The sequence below is a fragment of the Tamandua tetradactyla genome, chromosome 5 (assembly GCF_023851605.1).
Source record: "Tamandua tetradactyla isolate mTamTet1 chromosome 5, mTamTet1.pri, whole genome shotgun sequence".
NCBI lineage: Eukaryota > Metazoa > Chordata > Mammalia > Pilosa > Myrmecophagidae > Tamandua > Tamandua tetradactyla.
In genome coordinates this window covers 6,396,754-6,416,084 of record NC_135331.1, presented here as the reverse complement: position 1 = coordinate 6,416,084, position 19,331 = coordinate 6,396,754, and the positions used below count along the sequence as shown (strand labels likewise).

The 19,331-nt window shown below is 45.1% G+C and overlaps 2 long non-coding RNA genes across 9 annotated transcripts in view; one reads left to right on the top strand and one right to left on the bottom strand.

Annotated features, from left to right (window-relative positions):
• The window catches only part of LOC143683495 (uncharacterized), a 151,273-nt gene that overhangs the window by 40,992 nt on the left and 90,950 nt on the right, over positions 1-19,331 (bottom strand). Inside the window, exon 6 of one of the 8 annotated variants that reach the window (XR_013175479.1) lies at positions 14,623-15,781. The exons of 6 other annotated variants lie outside the window; for them this stretch is intronic. This is a non-coding gene — a long non-coding RNA (uncharacterized LOC143683495). Of the gene's footprint in view, positions 1-14,622; positions 15,782-16,551; positions 16,868-19,331 lie in introns of those variants that run through there. One more of the 8 variants, XR_013175484.1, reaches the window with a different exon arrangement.
• The window catches only part of LOC143683497 (uncharacterized), an 86,977-nt gene that overhangs the window by 51,771 nt on the left and 15,875 nt on the right, over positions 1-19,331 (top strand). The window lies entirely within an intron of this gene.

The window sequence follows — 19,331 nt, the reverse complement described above, 5'->3', positions numbered from 1 at the left end:
AGGATAAAAGGTGATAGTGTTTATATTCTAGATCTTCATCTACTGCATGAGACCAAAGTCAAAGAGGTTTATTGTGTCTAGAACCTAAATTTTCTGTAATACACCATCTAAATCAACCTGTCGGGGTAGCTTATTTAAACAACCCAAACTCCTGGAGCCCAGAACAGGAATGAGGTCTTGTAATGCTGTACAGCTTCATGTAATACCAGGACACATCTCCGACTACAGTAAGTAAAAAGAATTCGTAGAGTCTCTTGAGGGACAGAGGAAAAAATATGGATCTATTAAACTCTCCCATCTGGGAAACCCCAGGTACCCTCTCAACCGCTAGGGTCTCCCAGGAAAACAGGTCAAGCCCTGGATTTTGAGGCTTGCCCATAGGAAACTTATCTCTGTAGTGGAGAAGGTAAGACAACCTACAATGAGGCCTAAGAGCTGGTTCCAAGAAGCCTCTTTTGTTGCTCAGATGTGGCCCCTCTCGCTCTCAGCCCAACTCCGCAAGGAAAATCATTACCCTCCCCGCTATATGAGACATGACAATCAGGGGTGCAAGTCTCCCTGACAACGTGGGGTGTGACTCCTCGGGATGAGTCTGGCCCTGGTACTGTGTGATCGACAACACCTTCCTGACCAAAAGGGGGAAAAGAAGTATAATAAAGTGAGTCATCGGCGGCTAAGAGAGACCAAATGCAGTGAAGAGGTATTCTGGAGGCTACTCTTATGCAAGCTTCAGTTAGATACTGCAGACCACCATGATTCGCTAAACCCCAACCCATATCACTCCACTCAACTCTTAAGAATACCTAGGGCTTGAAATAAGACTCTACAAACGTTTCATGTACTAAGTTTACTTTTCCAGAAACTGTAACTACTAGAGGGTTCCTAGGCCAGATAAACCTTGAAATGCAGAGTGACCAGCCTCTTCAAGATAATCAACTAATCACATCCACCTATCCTTTAGTTGTCGAAACCCCCTTCTCAACCCTGATAAAGTCAGAACTTCTGACCCTGATAAAGTCAGAATGGGTACTGGCCAAAGATCCCTATAGACTGGGAGAGGGATCAGAGGAGGAGGAGGTATAACAGAGAAACTAGGATTTAACAAATGTGTATGAATGCTGAATCACTATATGATATTTCTTTTAGCCTCCAGTGTTTTGGAGCAGCTCGAAAGAAAAATCTGAAACACTGGAATGGTAACCTGTACTGCTCTAGTTTACTAGCTGCCAGAATGCAATATACTAGGAACAGAATGGCTTTTTAAAAGGGGAATTTAATAAGTTGCAAGTTTCCAATTCTAAGGCCGAGAAAATGTCCCAATTAAAACAAGTCTATGGAAATATCCAATCAAAGGCATTCAGGGAAAGATACCTTGGTTCAAGAAGGCCGATGAAGTTCAGGGTTTCTCTCTCAAATGGAAGGACACATGGTGAACACAGTCAGGGCTTCTCTCTCATGTGGAAGGCCACGTGGTGAACACAGCGTCAGCTAGCTTTCTCTCCTGGCTTCCAGTTTCGTGAAGCTCCTCAGGAGGCATTTTCCTTCTTCATCTCCAAAGGTCGCTGACTTGTGGACTCTCTGCTTCATGGTGCTGCATCATTCTCTGCTCTCTCTGACTCTCCCAGTCTTCAAAATGTTTCCTCTTTTATAGGACTCCAGTAAACCAATCAAGACCCACCCAAATGGGTGGAGACATGTCGTCACCTAACCCAGTTTAACAACCACTCTTGACTAAATTACATCATCCAGGGAGATGATCTGATTACAGTTTCAAGCATACAGTATTGAATAGGGATGATTCTACCTTTATGAAATGGGATTTTGATTAAAACATGGCTTTTCTAGGGGGCATACTTCCTTTCAAACCAGCACACATACCAAAGTCTGAAATCTGTCCTGTAACTACTAGTTGAGGTGTACTTTGAAAAGCACTGCTTTTTTATTCTTTTCTTTGTATATATATTTCACAATTAAAAAGTCTTTTGTAATTTTGACTATGAGAACATAAATCAATTTGAGAAGAACTGACATCATTATATATTGAATCTTTCAATCCATGAACCCTCTACCTTTCCATTTACTTAGACTTACTCAATTGCCTTAAGAAATACTTGGTAGTTTTCGCTGCATTGTCCTGCATCTTGTTGTTAGTAAATAGAAATGTAGCAGACCCTTGAACGTTTTGTTTAATTTAATTGTTACAAAAACAGATGTAGAAAAACGCACGCTTTGCGTTTGGCTTAATAAATTTTCAAAAAGTGAAGTGTACCCAGGTCATGTGATCGAATTTTACCGGTCACTCCAGAACAAGCTGTCAGAGGGCACCATGTAACCAGGAAGTCCTACCTGTACTTTCATAGCAGTCATTCCCTTTACTTTTTTTTCTTCTTATAGTTTATCACCCATTATGCATTCTTAATTCCTGATAATTTAGTTTCTGTGTATTTTGTTTTAATTGGATATCTCTTAACTCTCTCCTCCTCTGTAGATTTTTCCTCCATCCCTTTCATTTCCTTATACTTATCTGTTGAAGGACTTCTTCCCTTTGGCTGAGAGGATCCCTGAAGATTACTGTGTTTTGTTTTCCCTCCAAATTGCCAGCTGAATCTTGAGGTTGGAAAAGACTCAGGTTCAATCCATTTGGCAAAGTTATAGTCAGTGTTTGGCAAGACAAAATGCCTACTTTTACATGTTTGTTTTTTTTTTTATCTTAGCATCCAATAGTGCTTAATGTTTTTATTTATTTTTTGAAGACAGTGAAATATATGTGCACTATACATGTGCTGATGTATGGTGTTATAATTTACAGTGTATATTACATAAATAGTATATGCTACAAGGTGTAATTATATATTAGTAGATAATGCATATTGTAGAAATATATTAACTGTACATTTTATTTTTATAAAAATGCTACATTATTTCAACTAGTACTAAATGCAGAGAAGAAAACGTGGCCTGCGAATGGGCTATGGGGTAGGTGGGGTGGGTGCTGCCTGGGAAGGCCCCACGATTTGGGATCCTTCAGTTAGGAGCTGGGTGATTAAGTGGAGCTGGTTACGGAAAGGTCAGGAAGAAGATGCAGTGGGGAAATGAAACCATGGATGCAAAGATTCTAGGTTGATCATGACTTCAGCCTGATCTGGAATAAAACCAACAATAACAAAATGACAAAAGCCAAGGAGAGCCAATGCCTAGGACAGAGACAGCAGCGGTGGATGAGATCTGCGGAAACGCCGTTCCAAATGCCCTAAATGCCTCGGGGAACCCAGCCAGCCTTCGGCCGTCTTACCTCTGCGTGCTTTTCTTTAAAGATTTCTATTCCAGGGCACTTTTCAGCATTTCTGTATATTCTCTACATTACATCCACAGAACTCTAGAATTCAGATTTTAGCATAACTTGCCGACATTCATTTAAAATACCATTTCTGCTTTTTGTGCAACAGCTGACAGGTATTATGTCATATAGGGTGATTTTACAGGAGGCTGGAGTTGCTTGGCTCAATAACCCAGTACCCTGTGTCCACACAGAGAATGGTGGAAAGAATTATCAGATGGGGGAAGATTTTGTCTCAGTTATGTGTGGAGTCCACTGGACAGTGCCTTCGGTTGTTTCGTTGCTCTAGGAGTGAGTCCTTCTCTTCTGCCAGATGCAGCCTTTGCTGCAACCCTAAGGTTCCGCCTGACCTGGAAAGACAGTTCCACGTGGCATCTTCTGAGGTGTGCAATTAGTACTGCCCGTCCCTGAGACGGAGGAACACCAAGCACTTTCTCCACCTAGCTCTCTCTCCAATTTCACATACTGAGGGATTTACATTCTAGCCCTTTTCCGTAGCCACTGCGTCTCGGACCCTGTGCTTTATTCTCTGGGGATGCACCTCTGGACAGGAGAAGCCGTGGTCACCTACACATTTTAGGGGGGGATCACGTTGATTTTCAGATCAGTTATTGGGATTAATTTAGGCACATAAGCTATGATTTGCAGCGAACCGTGTTAACGACCTTTCTTTTCTTCCCACTTCAGCTCAGATGCTGCTTGTTTGAAGTTGAAATGGGGGGTTTAGGGAGAATGGATACAACTCATGCTGCCTAATTAGCCAGAGACAATTAGAGTAGACAAGTGTTAAATGACTTTCTGTTTGATTATTACCCATGCTGAACCCAAGACTAGTTATAAGGATCCTTGTTTCCCACTCACTTTTCTATTTGCTCTCTTGCCCTTCTGTGTGTTTCTTCTCATCGGACTGACCGAGTTTACAACATGGTGATAAGAAAAAGGTTGTGCTGAGATCAGTCTGGCTCTTCTCAAGTCTTGCCTTTCCAGGGATGCTCCTTCCACAGAGCCATCTTGGGCAGTAGCACATTTCCCAGTGTTGCATGAAACAGGGACAAGGCTTCGAGCCTCCTGGACTGTTACACAGAAACAGAACAAACGGGGGCCGAGGCTCCGAAGTTGCAGGAAGTAGGTTTTTTATTGTCTATGGCCATAGGGCTCAGCCGAGTAGCCTCTGAAAGTCTGAGCCCCAAGCAAAAGGTTAACATCAGTTTTTATAGACAGGATGACATGTTAAAGACAAGGTAAACGATTGGCTGGTTTAAGTTGAGCAGGGCACGAAGCTGGGTTACAGAAGCATATGAGCCGTTAAGGGAGGGGTCCCTATCCCAGGAATGTGTCTTATCTTGCCTACTTGCAGTTTCACCCATTCCTGGAGGCTAGGGGAGGGGGTCTGGGGATTTTCCACAGAGGAGGCAGCTGAACCAGAAGAAGAAGGGGGTGGGGGGTGGGGGGAGAGGCCTGCTGCAAATCCTGCTTGCTACACCAGCTTGGAATATTTCAATGTTCTGGGGCTGCCCACACCCCACCGAGTGCCCAGTGCATGCCACAGTCACTATTGTACCCACTGCTGCTGCTTTGTGGCAGGTGCTGTCACACACCCTAGCCCCCTTGAGGGACCTCCCCGTTTCTAGGGCCTGGATGTCTGCTCGGGGTGTGACTGGGCCCCCCTCATCTGCTTGGCTGCTTTAATTGCAAACTGGGTCTCCAGAACACCTTTACCCACTATTGAGGGTTTAAACGAGGGAGAACACTGACAATAATCTTTTGGAAACGGCAGGTGTCGTTTGGAGTAACTCTGCTGCAGTGAGCAAGCATGCTCCTCTCTGTGGCCCGTCCCTGTCGGCTGTGGGCCACCTCTCCATTTTGGAAAAGCATGTACCTCTCCTGGCTTTGTCCTGTAGCCCAGGCTTTCTCAATCTCGTGCTACTGCTATATGGGCCCAGATAATTCTTTTTCTTCATGGGGCAGAGGCAGAGTTGCAGGTGGGAAGCTGTTCTCTGGCAGCAACGCTGGCCTCTACCCCCTAGATGCCTGTAGCACCCCAGCCCCCTGAGTTCTGACAATCAAAAAACATGACCAGACGTTACGAAGTGACCCATGGGGCAGGGGAGATGGCCCTGGATCGAGGCCTGCTGGTGTGGTCAAATCGAAAGGACACTTTTAGGCTTTAGGAGCCTCGATTGTCACCTGGTTTACAAACACATGGTAATCCCATGAACCAGAGAAAATGGGTAACTTCTCGGCTGTCGGTAAGATAAAACTCAGGAGGAGGCTGGCATGTGGGGCCCACATCTATGAGAATGTACTATTAGAGGGCGGCTGAACCCTGCAGCACGCAGCCTTTTGGAGTCACACGACTGACCCAGAGGTTCCTTCCACCTCCTGCACCCTCACCTTCCTCCTCTGACACCCAGGGCTCAGCAGAGCCCACTGTGAGCCATTCCAGACCAGGGCTTGTTTTAACAGCTCTGCCATCTTACACAGCGTAAGATGCATCTTATGCATGTAATGTAATACGGCATCTTATATCATACTCCTCTTCTAGAATCCTTATCTTGCTTAAGACCATTTATGTTATTCTTTCAAAAATATTTTCTATTTAAGCATTTAGCACAGATTGTGAAATGTCTTTTTTCTCTTGGACTCTGAATTTCCATTCTCTGTGTTTTTCAACAACAGCTTTTTCTTGGGCTTTGGAAGAGCCATTTATGTTTTCTAACTGTTTTGAAAATACCCATTGCTATTTTTTCTTCCCTCTGGGCGCAATCTGTGAGAAAGATTTATCCTTTCCAGAATCACAGTTGTTTTCTGATCATCTATAGATGGATTTCTAAACACAGGTAAATGGAACCATTATTCTTTTTCTGTGGTACATTGGCAACTTAGATATGAAGTTATTTCCCAGGCAATTTCCCCTTTGCACCCATTGATAATAATTTTTGAGTTCAGTTTGGATAGTAAAATATGTTAAATCCAGCTGCTTTAATTGAAACTTTATTTTCTTCCCTGGAATATGCCCCACTATTTCCCCATAATTTTTCCAGATGTCAGAGGACAAAAGTATATCTTTTCCCAAACTTCTGCAGTTACATACAAAGAAAAGCTGCAAGAAGACAATTATCACTAACAATGTATTAAGGGTTTTTAAAAATTAAGGTCTTAGTACCAGAGTCTTAGCAAGCAATCTTTTACTAAAACACCCAGGTGTATTTCCTTGGGAGGTTGAGGGAAAGTTGTTCTCCTGTGCTCAGTCTACCAGTGACTTGGGATGGTATGAAAACCAGCTACGTATTTATAAATGCAGATACTGAGAGCTGAGAAGCAAGCAGTGACTGTTCCTCAGAATTTTCGTGTTTCTGAGTTTTCTTATTAAATCTGTTTGATGTTAATTTTGGAACCTCTACAAGTGATGTTTAAAATCACAATTCTTTTGAACTTCAAGTTGGAGTATAATGTTTAAAGAATCATCTATGCTCCCGAGTTTGACATGGGGACAGATTTGAGACAGAATGCATGCAGACATTATGAGATTTCTATACTTAGCTGTGAACGTATGTGTACTGCTTTCTCACGACTCTGCTGCAGTCCCGCTGTCCCGGTACTGGGCTTGCCAACTGTGTTTACAATAAAACGTGTAGATAAAAAGAAAGCAGCACTGTTCAATAATACAAGAATCTTTAAAGAAGAAAAGAAAGCATGAGGATACATGTAGTTTTGGGATACACCAAACAGTGAAGTGCATAAAAGAGGAGGCACCCAAATCAAAATGGGTATCCAACGTGGTAAATTCCACTGAACAAAAACACACATGTAAAGCAAACCCTTCTAAGAATAGCCTGACGTTTTTCCACTTTGTATTAGAAAAAGCATGCCGAAGCCTGGAAGAGCCAGGGGGCGGCTCCTGACGAAACCACTAAGGGTTGGCCTGAAGGACCTCGGAGATCCAGTGTGGGAGACTGGTATGCTTGGAAGATATGGTGGCCCTGGCTTCTTTTTAAAATCATTTGCTTAACATCTGAAGATGGAAGGGAGTTTAGAGTTGAAAATTATAACACTAAATCTACAGTGACTTGGAGCCTACTTGTTCTGCTTGTTCAAGTAGCTGAATTTGAATTTCCAAGCACCAGAAGCCATCTATTCTGACAAAAGTGGGGAAACCCAATCCTTCCATTGTGATCTAGCAGTGGACGGACTAGCCTAGAGAAGCCCTCTGGAAAGGCAGATGGATCTTTGGTAGGTGGGTGTTTGGGTTTTATAAAGCTGGCAGAATGCAACGTACCAGAAATGGAATGGCTTTTAAAAGCAGAATTTATTAGGTTGCAAGTTTACAGTTCTAAGCCCACAAAAATGGCCGAACTAAGGCATCCAGGTAAAGATACCTTGACTCAAGAAAGGCTGATGGCCATCTCTTGGAAGGGGATGTGGCTGGCATCTGCTAGTCCTTGTTTTCTATTCCTTTGCTTCCAGCTTCCAATGCCAGTAGTTTCCTCTCTAAGCATTTGTGGGCCCTCACTTGGTGCCTGTGAGGCACGACTCCGAGTTCTGGCTTGCTTAGCATCCCATGGAAAGGCACATGGTGACGTCTCTCTCACTCACTCTCTCTCTCTCTCTCTCTCTCTCTCTTTCAGTACTCCGAGTATCTGTACACATCTGTGTCTCTGTCAGCTCTGAAGCAACTGTTCTCTAAGCATCTGCATCTGAGGTTTCTCCTAAATGTTTCTCTTATAGAGGATTCCAGTAAACAATCAAGACCTCCCCTGGAATGGGTAAAGTCACATATCCACGGAAGTAATCCAACCACAATACTGAATCAGGATTAAAAGAAACATGGCTGCCCCCCCCCCCCCCCGAAGATTGGATCAGGAAAAAGGGCATGGCTTTTCTGGGTACACAACAGCTTCAAACCGGCATAGTGGATAACAGCATGGAAGAGGAACCCTACCCTACCCGTGGAATACTTTTCTCAGAGACAAGATGCACTGGATAAGTGGCAGGATGAAGCTTAAGGAATCATATCTCCTCACTGCAAGTGCTCAAGGGATCTTCTTTGCAGGGAATGAAAATAAAGAACGTGGTCTCAACTGACCAGGAGACACAGGAGCCTCTGGGAGACTCATCTGTCCTGGCCTTGAAGAACATCCTGGGCTGCTGCTGTTGAGAAGGGGGCTCTTTTGTCTCCTCTCCACAGGCTGCAGGGAGAGAGAGAATCCAGCCTCCGGGCCGCCCAGGTCTGCAATCCTGGCAGGGTCATTTTCCTTATCAGCACAAAGAGATGGTCCTGACCTCTTTCATGGGTCTTCTGTTGCATGTGTGAATTGGCAATGTAAAGTGCGTAACACCTGGCATACAGTAAGAGCTCAGTGAAGTCCAGCTCTGGCTGTTAAGGATGTGATAAGAGCTTGAATAGAATTCCATCGAGGTTCTATATGACTCACCAAAGGCTTGGAGAACCAGGAAGGGCTTCCCAGAAGACTTGACTCCCAAGCCGAGGCTTAGGAGATGATATTTACGGGAAACCTTTACGCTGCATTTACCATGCAGCAGGCAAGGCACTAACGTGTGCTGTGTCATTTAATCCTCACAAGAGCCCCTGGGTGGAGATACTGCTATCAGCTCCATTTTACAGATGAGGAAACTGAGGCACACAGAAATTAAGTGTCTTGACCAAGGACACAGAGCTAGAAGCAGCAGCAACAGCTACAGTAGGTATTCTGGCTCCAGCATAAAAGATAACAAGGAATCTACCAGGCAGACAGGTGGGGAGGTCACTCCAGGAAAGGGAACCGCGTGTGAAAGACCCAGGAAGAGAGACATAGTGTGGTCTACTTGGGAGAGGTTTACAGAGGCCACAGTTTGGAGGCTAATGCACTGGAAATGGACTGCAGGCCATTAAGCAAGGAAATGGTATAATAAGATTTCTAATTGGGAGAATTTACTCTGGAGGAAATAGGAAAGAGATTTGAGGGCAGGCCGGACTTTAGGAGAGGTGGAGCAGTTAGAATCCTTCAGACATGCTGCCATTGCTACCAATGCCCGATGCAGGGGACTGGCAGTGGAGGACAAGGCACGGTTCTTCCCAAGTGCCTTGAAACCAGGCGACACGGCAGCAGGTTTGGCCTCTTGTGCAGGAAACAGGAGACTGAGGGTTGCTAATCTCTGCTCTAAACTGAAACTGTGGTTGTGAACAGGACAGGAAAGCAGGAGGTGGATTCAGAAGATATTTCGGGGATGGAATAACAGAATTTTGTAACCCTTTGCATAAGGTAATGTGACAAAGGTCAATCCTAGCTAATACTTACGTTAGGAAAGGATTAGAGATGTATAGATCACAGTTCATTTTGCACCTTTCATATCATTTCAAAGAAACGATACAGTGTTTTAAACTGTGAGTTGCAAATAATTAGTGGGTCATAGAGTTGATTTAATGGGTCATAGCCATCAAATTAAAGCAATGAAATAGAATAGCGTGATATATTTCAACATTAATAAAATCATATTTGTTATTACAGTTAAATTATTTTAGTCCACTAAGGGTACTTATTGTCTACTAATATACAAAGTTAAACCAAAGTCTTATGTCAGAAGTGAAATAAATTTTTTATTAGGGGCTGGTCAAAAAAGTTGGAAAACCATTAGTACAGTGGAAAGGACACAGAACTAGGAAATCAGAAAAATAGATTTTAATACAAATTCTACCATTTATTAGTTTGGAGAAATATTTATCATCTCTGGACTTCAACCATCTCATCAGCGAAAGCAGAGCATTCCTTTATCTGTTGACAACCGTTTACCGTGTACCGACTGCTGACCAGGCAGTGTGGTAGGAGCTGATACAGTGATACATAAGACATGTCCCTGCTCTCGTGCAGCGAGCTAATGTTTTGTTGAGGAGATGCACAATGAACAAGCAAATGAATTGGACCCAAGGTTTTCAAGGCCAAATTTCAAACTTGGCATCATCAAAACTGTCTCATTATGGATGTGCTTCTTAAAATTGTCTTTCTACATTCAAGCCTCTGGATCACTTCACAGAGGGGAAACAAGCTGAGTGGACTGAATGGCGGACCCCGGTCTGGGCACCATCTTGGCCTGCCTGCTAGTGCCTGCACACCCATTCTAAATGTGATCTCTTGGACGTGTTAAAGATGTAGCCAACGGAATCAGGCTGGGCGCTAATCCAGATTACCGCAGTCCTTTACCAACAGACAGACTTCTTCCTGTAGCTTTTCCTCCACGCTAAGTCCATACAGATCGGAGCATAAAGGGGAAGATGCCGTCACGTGCTTTGCCATGTTCCAGGAAAACCAAGGACCAAGGATCACCCACAGCCAGCCCCAGCCGATAAATCCCCGTTGTTTAAGCCAGCCTGTTGTGGATATTTGTTTGAAGAGCCAGGGGACTGAGGCACAGCCTAACATTTGAAAGTGAGGAGAACGTTAGGGGCCCCGTTGTAGCAGCAGTCATCCTTGATCGGTCACTTTATGTACTGACACTGCAAGAAGGGCTCTGGTTTCTCCTCAAACCACAGGGTTCCTGCCTGGAGAACCATTTTAAAAAATCTAAGCCATGGCTGTCCTTCCAGCCCTGCTGCAAATATTAGTCCCTATGCAATCCCTGCCTTTATAAGAGGCTTATATTTAACACAAATAGAGAACATGTCTGGTGCAAGAAAGGAGGTGATGAAAACACTCACGCGATTGTCCGCAGATCCCAAGACTACGGACCGAGTCTACAGGTGAGGAGCCCTTGATGTGTGGAGCTGGCAGCACCTTCTCTTCTATCCTCTAGTGGCAGGCTGTGAGAGGCAGAATACTGCCTTCCGTTCCCCACCCCCACCAAGATAGCCATGTCCTAATCCTGGAAACAGAATTAACACCTTCCATGGTGAAAAGGGACTTGCAGATGTGACTAAGTCAAGGGTCTGGGATGGAGAGATTATCCTGGATTATCAAGGTGGGCTGCATGTAACCATGAGAGCTCTCATAAGTGAGGAGATGGACATGGGAAAGTCAAAGCAGGTGGCATGAGTCAGAAAGATAGTAGAAGATGCTGCACTCTTGTCCTTTAAGGCAGAGGAAAGGACCATAGCCAAGGATCACAGGAAGCTTCCAGAAGCTTGAAAGGTGAGAAATGGATCCTCCCCTGGAGAATGCGGCCCTGTCAACTTCTAGGTTTTAGCCCAGATAGACCCATCACAGACTTACGGCCTCTAGAACCACAAGAGAACACATTGGTGCTATTTTAAGGCACTGAGCCCGAGGCCATCTGTCATAGCGGCCATAGGGAACCGATACACACACACACAGAGCCCTCACCACCCAGCATGCCAGGGCCATGTGCAGAAGTCCACTCTCCAGTCCATGCAACTGTCCAGAGATGGGCACTGGGGCTGAGGCGGAAGGCTCTATTAGCTGTCCTGAGGCATGAGTCCTTGCTCACCCAAGTCCAGTGTGGTGACATGAGCAGCGAATCTCTTTAACCCCTTAGGCTGATTTGGGTTAGATTCCCTTCCATCTCAAATCCTAACCTATTCAGACAGTTTTCCTCAAAATGCGTTATGTTGATCATGAGCATCCCCAGATAGAGTTTAGAGACAAAACGAGTCCTCGTGTGGAATGCCACCCTCGAGAGGGGGCTGCACCTACGCTGGTTGCTCCCCAGCGGACATCCTGAGTAGAAGACAACTTCAGACAAGGCTTAACCAAAGTCAGGTGCCATTTTCTGTATGCCTGGGGGAACCCAGATAGAGAAACATTAGAACCAGAAGTAAGAAGGAACGAAAATGTCATGGAGGACGAGGAGCTCAGGAATGAGCGTCTGTTCTCCCTGCAAAGAGGCCCATTGGCACGGGACAGAGCCAGGTGATTCCAGACCCCTTGTGCTTGTCCTCACGTCCTGCCTGTTCCTCTTACAACCAACGAACTTGGGCAAGACAGCTCCGCTACCAGCACCAGATCCCTTAACTGCAGACCGGGGCTGATGGAGACCTGTAGCCTGGGACTGGTGTGGTGAGTAATTAAATAAGGACAAACAGAATGCCCAGAAAGGGTGTGTGGGCACTTGTGGGAGACTCAGCCTTTCTCATCACTGCCCTGACTTCCTAGTCAGGACACACACCAACGGCAGCAGAGTCATCCCTCAAAGAGGCAGGTAAGCCGTCGCTGAACCGCCTCCTCTCCTGCCCTTTATGAGCTGGGCAGCTGCTGAGAGGGGAGAGGCGCAGAGCTGCCATCAGCGGCACAATCCATCTTCTCAGATAGCACCTCCACGTGCAGAGTTGAGGACATTATTCAACATAAACACGCCTCCATTTAATTCACCTGTAGGTGTACAACAGGGGACGTTCTCTCCCCCCTTCCAGGTTTTCTTCTGCCTCTAAGAATCAGATATTCAGCCCGAGGCAGACATCCTTTCTCTCATCATGCCCCGTGCTGGGAATTCATTGCTTCAAGACACTTGATTTCTTGAGCAGATAACGATTTCCAAAACTAAATAAAAGAAGCCAAAAAAAAAAAAAAAAAAAACCCCAAACACTTGCTTTTGATGGTGTCTGGGAAAGCTTTTCTTTTCCTCTTATTCCCAATGTGTTTACAATGCGCCTCTCTTTTATAGAAGCTCTGATACGCTAGTCGTAAAAATAAAAAAAAGTTGATATAAAAGTGAATTGTGGCTGCTGTAACCTGTTTTATCGCCAACTTTGAAACCATGCGTTTGAAAAGGCACTTCCCGACGAGACCGAGCTTCCCTGCCCTGGTTCTCCCCAAGCGCAGTCAGCTTCTGAGCCCCCGGTGAGCGCCCCGTTTCCCAGGGGAAACCGTGGCCCCAAGAGGCTCGCCGCGCGGCCCACCCGGCGTGTCAAGGGCAGAGGTGGCTGTACGGCCGCCCCAGCACCCAATCCCCCCCTCTTCATAGTGCACCGCAGAGCCGCCCAGAAAGCTTTAGGGACCGTTTAATTGGGACGCGGAGACTTGGACACGCACTAAGCGGTCACACAAGGCTTTCCAAAGGACAGGGGCACGCCTGGGGGACGATTTTAGGTGGTACAGGGACCCAGAGCTAATAGCATCGACGCTCACAGCGCTGGAGCGAAGCGTTCCCTATTAGTCCTTCTGAGTGTGACCAGGAAAAAAAGCCCTACTGGGTGCTAAGTTGTCTGCTAGCCCTCGCTGCTGCTTCCATCAGGTACCAGAAATAGGAGACAGACTGGGCAGCAGTACGCAGATGTAATTCCATATTATGATTCTGTTTTTTTGGCTTCCCTAATTCATGGAAAAATCATACTGGTGGTCTATTTGTTGTAATGATTGATGGTTACATTTCAGTAAATTAATGAACGTTAGAAAGAAATTAAGCATCTAATACTATAGATGGTATCCATATATAGCGATGTCCTGGAATTGAATTAACCAACATTTGGAAATGCAATAGTAGTAGTAATAGCAATAGTGCCGGGCAGAGAGTGTGTCCTGCTCATTTGTACATCTCTGCTGTGGACACAGGCTCCACGGATGGTGCCGCATGCTGGCCTTTAGTCTCACCTGCCTGGCCTGGTATCTAGAGGTGCTCAAACCTAATTAATTCACCAATGAAGTCGTCTGCATTGCTGCAAATGTCTCTGTACAGGAGCATTATGGAAAAAGAAATGCTCCCAATCATCCATGTAACTTTGGAATGGAGACAAACCATGGCCACCTGGCTCCGACCTCTGCTATGAGGCATCGTCAGGCCTTCTGTGCTCTAACCCTGGATGCTCACTTTCTTTTGCAGGTTCTGGGTATAATGACTACAGAGAGAGACACACAGCCAAGCAGTTCTAATACGGCCCTTACTGGACTGTAGGAGGAAACATCTGCTGGGCTCTGTGTCTTTTTTTGGGTGGACAGGATGCTGGTGAGTCTACAGGACAGGGAGGACAAGGGACCCCGGAACTCGGTGCTGGTGGTGGCACCTGAGTGCCATCAGGCATTCTTCTGTGTGACCCAAAAAGCCCTGCTTTCTCCTTTTGAACCCCGTGCCCCAGCCCTGTCATGAAATTTGTTGACTCACTCAAGAGATAGTTACCTAGAGACCTGCTGGGTGTCAGCAGTATTTCTAGGGGGTTGACAGACTTGTGGGGCACAGTTCAAACAATTTTCATACGAATGTAGAATTCAGATGCATTACCCTACATTAGCTGAATCAGGACAGATTTCTTCCACTTTCCCCATTCCTTTGAATCCTTGGGTATCCCAATGTGACAGGTTTTTGCAAATTCACCATTACTACTTGATAATCCACCCGGGCAGTCTGGTTTCATACTCATTCTGTTTTAATGGAAATGTTGACTTGAAAAGGACCCAGAATCAAGTTCCTGAGAGTTGGGGATCCAGCAGTAAACATCAAATTAAGTTCCTGGGTGTGGGGTGGGGCAGACGCTGGCCCCGGGGGCGCATTAGCTGTCAGAGCCGCTCCCCCAGAGGGATGTGTGAGGGCAGATGTTCACGCAGGTCTTCGCAGAGCTGTTCTAAGCCTGGACTGAGAAGGACTTCAAAAGTAGGTCATTGCTAAGCATATTCCAGGTCCTGCCCTGCTTGAAGCAGCCTAGTCCACAGGGCAGACATGGCAGAGCAGAATCAACTCCCAATGGCAGCACAGTATTACACATGAACTTGGGACCACCGAACTGTGCACGCCAAAGAGGTTAAAGCACAACCAAGAAATGAAGAGTTAACAAAGGATTGTTGAATCATTATCTAGGTTTCTTTTTCCTTCTAGTATATTATAGAATAGCCAAATTAATCCCTGAAATTACCGAGGCCCTATGAGCCACAGCCCTGCTTACACGTGATATTGTAACGGTAACAACTCCATCCCCCATATGTGAATCTGTAAACACCCTGAGCTCATTAGACTTGGGGAGACAGATCTGGGGGCCAACAGGCCATCTGCTCTCCTGCTTTGCGTGCAGCATTCAGCTCTCTCTCTCTCTGAAGCCCCGGCGTCAGAGACGGGCTGTTGTGTGCATGGGGCAGAGGGCCCTGTCTTAGGCCAGTACCAGTTTGGTGACACTGGGGGGCTTGGGTCCCTAAGAAACAAGAGCCCAACTGCCCAAAGTTCTGCAGTCCTGGCAGGACAAGTCATCACAGTAATTGAGTCTTTTAATCCAGATGCTCGGCCACTGGATTTTCTTCAGCTCTGCCAGCACTCCAGGCCCTCGGCCCCTCAGAACTTCAAAGAGACAAACCATTTCCACTTCCAGACGTTGGACTGGATGAGTGGGTCACGCAAGGGAAGCGTGGATCAGGAAGTTCCATGCAGGGTCCAGTCACTGGACCTGTGTTTTGAGGCTGGATCCTGTTTCCAGAAGGACCCCCTTTGCTCTGACTGCTATATAACCTTTCTGTTTTCTGGAGACCATTTTCGTACAGGGTTTGAGGCTCTGACCTCAGTTTGTTGAGTTTACTCCTGGAAGATAAGTCATCCAATAATTAACTGGTGTTTAATGAAATCAAATGAGTGTTTGATGCCTGTTTAATCATTAATGGGTCTGCTCAGTCTCCTTTCATTGGTGCATTACTTTAATTTATATTAAGTGTACAGTGTCTATTGAAATTGTTGGTTGGGGTGTGTTCTAGTTTGCTAGCTGCCAGAATGCAACACACCAGAGATGCATTGGCTTTCAATAAAAGGGGATTTATTTAGTTAACTTATACTTCAGAGGAAAGGCAGCTAACTTTCTTACTGAGGTTCTTTCTTTCTAAGGCAGGCACAGGGCCATCTCTGCTGGCCTTCTCTCCAGGCCTCTGGGTTCCAACTCCTTTCCCCAGGGTGATTCTTTTTACATCTCCAAAGGCCTGTGCTGAGCTGCGAGTGCTGAGATGAGGTTTCTTGAGCTGCTTGGGCTGTGCTACGTTGAGCTCCCTCATTTTAGCACCAGCCAATCAAACACCTTTCACTGCAGCAGACACGCCTCCTAGCTGATGGCAGACGTAATGAGCAACAGATGAGGTTCACGTACCATTGCCTCATGGCCACAGCAACAGAACTAGGTGCCTTCACCTGGCCAAGTTGACACCTGAATCTAACTACCACAGTGTGCTACTGCATTTGTATTGTTCAAGTGTTTCTCATTGGTTATGATTAATGAAATTTTTTAAAATGAGAGATTCTAATAGAATTCCTGAATATAGCTCTTTGGCTGTATTTTGAAGACCTGGAAAAATTTTAGTTATGAGCCTATGAAAAAAATAGTTTATTTCTCTAATATGGTCAGGTCTCAAAATGATTTAGAAGTAAGAGAGAAACAACTTGAGAATGACTCTATAGAAAAAACACTGTATTACAATTAAACTTGTTCTGCAAAAGAAAGTAAAGTACGCAGTCGATCCTTTATTTGTTCATCTAAAAGTTCAGTGTCTGCAGTGATGACATCAACAGGGTGACCTAACACATCCCCTGGAAAACCTCCCCAGAGATTCAGCAATGAAAGGGGACAAATCTCACTTGCTTAGAAGTCTGGAGGAAAGTAGAGACAGAAGGATCCTGCAAAAGCTGAATGAAAGAAAAAGAAAAACATCAGGGAGGAGACTTCTTTCCTGGCCCAGCCCATCCTCCAGCTTCCCCTTACTCAGTCCCGTGGAGCCTGGGCAGGGATGAGAGGCAGTGGCCAGCCTTGCACCTCCCACCCAGCACACACACTACAAGGCCACACAGCAGCGAGTCGGGACCCACGAGACAGTGACCCAGGGCAGAGCACAAGCTGCTGGGGAGTGCCGCCTACAGAGGGGCCCCAGGGGAAACCTCTGTAATAGAGGATTGGGGAGGGTGTAGCAGAACTTACTTCTCTCCCAAAAGCAACCAGGCCCGAATCAACTGTCTGGGAGCCTGGGGTCAAGGGATGATATCTCAATGACAGAATGAAGAAACTGAGAGAATGCAGGCAGAGGCTACACTTCCATCCTAGACTCTGGGACCCATCCTCCACCCCAAGTACAGAGGGGGACACAGCCCAGCACTGCACCATTTTGGCTGGCAAAGTGAGAATATAGGATCCCCATGGTTTCAGCCCTGCCCAGTCAGGCACTGATGGAACACTGAATACTGTTTCAACTGTTCAGAGGTAACCAAGGCAGCTGGACATTCCCATCTTCCGGACAGGCCAGAAAGTACAGGAAAAAAGGGCTTTGGGGAGTCTGTCCAGATCCCATCCCGGGGCCCACTGGAGCTGGTCTATATCCCAGGCCCAGGAAATACCGATGATCCAATCTTTAAGGAACAGCCTTAATACAAATGCAAGCAACAACAAAACCCTGGCCCAGAGAGAAACTGACTTTCAGAATAAACCCATCACGATAACCAGTTAACCAGATATCGGCAAAAGAAATCCCAAAACACAGGGAGCTATGGCCCAGTCAAAGGAAGTAATTAAAAAGTCAGAGGAGACGCAGAGTCGGGAATAACTAATCGAAGGTGTCCAAACAAATTCCCTGAACAAATTTAATGAGATGGTTAACAACGTAAAGGATATAAAGAAAACACTGGGTGAGCACAAACAAGTACTCATAGAAAAACAGCAGATCTTATGGGAACAAAAGATCCTATGGATGAAATAAAAGATAAACTGGAGACCCACAAGGGCAGTTTTGAAGAGGCAGAAGAAAGAACAAGTGAGCTGGAGGCAGCAACCAAATTTGAACAGACAAAAGAACAAATGGAGAAAAAAAGGAAAAATTTGAGCCGGCCATCAGGGAAAGGGCTGAGACACTGAGCATGCAGAACTATGCATCATGGCTGTCCAGGAGAGAGAAGAGAAGGGAAAAGGGCCAGGAAGAATAGCTAAGGAAATGATGGCTGAAAAATCCCCAACCCTTGTAAAAGATGTAAATAAGCAAATCTAAGAAGTGCCACATATGCCAAACACAATACATGTGACTAGACCCGGTCCAAGACGCACAGTAACCAGATGAGAGAATTCTGAAAGCGGCAAGGGAGAGATGATTCATCACATACAAGGAAAGCCACTTAAGACTAAGTACTGATTTCTCATCAAAAACCATGGAGGTGAGAAGGCAGTAGTACCATATTTAAGATACTGAAAAGGAAAACTTACCAGCCAAGAATTCTTTATCTGATAAAGCTGTCCTTCAAAAATGAGGGAGAATTTAAAATATTCACAAATAAACAGAAGCTGAGAGAGCTGGTGAACAAGAGACCTGCCCTACAAGAACTCCTAAAGAGAGTCCTTCCAGCCAAAAAGACAGGAGAGGCCTGGAGGAGAGGACAGAAATGAAGATTGGAAGTAAGGGGAATGAACTAAAAGGATGGAGAGAGAGAAAATACAGACCTCACCACTAAAAGGATAAAATGGTTAAAGTAAGGACAGCTTTTATAGTAATGACATTGAAACTTAATGGATTAAGCTCCCCTATCAAGCAACACAGATTAGGAGAATGGATAAAAAACTATGATCCATGTACAAGCTGCTTACAAGAGACTCATTTTAATCCCAAGGATACAAATAGGCGCAAAGTGGAAGGATGGAAAAAGATATTCCATGCAAGCAGTACTCAAAAAAAAAAAATGCTGGTATAGCTTTTCTAATACCTAGAAAAAGACTTTAGATGCATAAATATTACACAAAGAAGGACATTAAATATTAATAAAAGGGAAAATTAAGAAATAACAATCATAAATATCTATGCATCTAATCAAAGTACTCCAATGTATGAGGCAAACACTGGCAAAACTGAAGGGAGTTAGAGATGTGGGACACCAACTCGCCACTCTCTTCGATAGATATCAATCTTCTGTTTAGATGATTCTAAACCAAGGTATCTCTCTCTGGATGCCTTAGATTGGACATTTCTATAGACGTGATTTAATTGGGTCATTTTCCAGGCCTTAGAACTGTATACTACCAACTTACTAAATTCCCTTTTTAAAAAGTCATTCTGTTTCTGGTATATTGCACCCCAGCAGCTAGCAAACTAGAACATTGGTGCTTTACCTGTTTGTT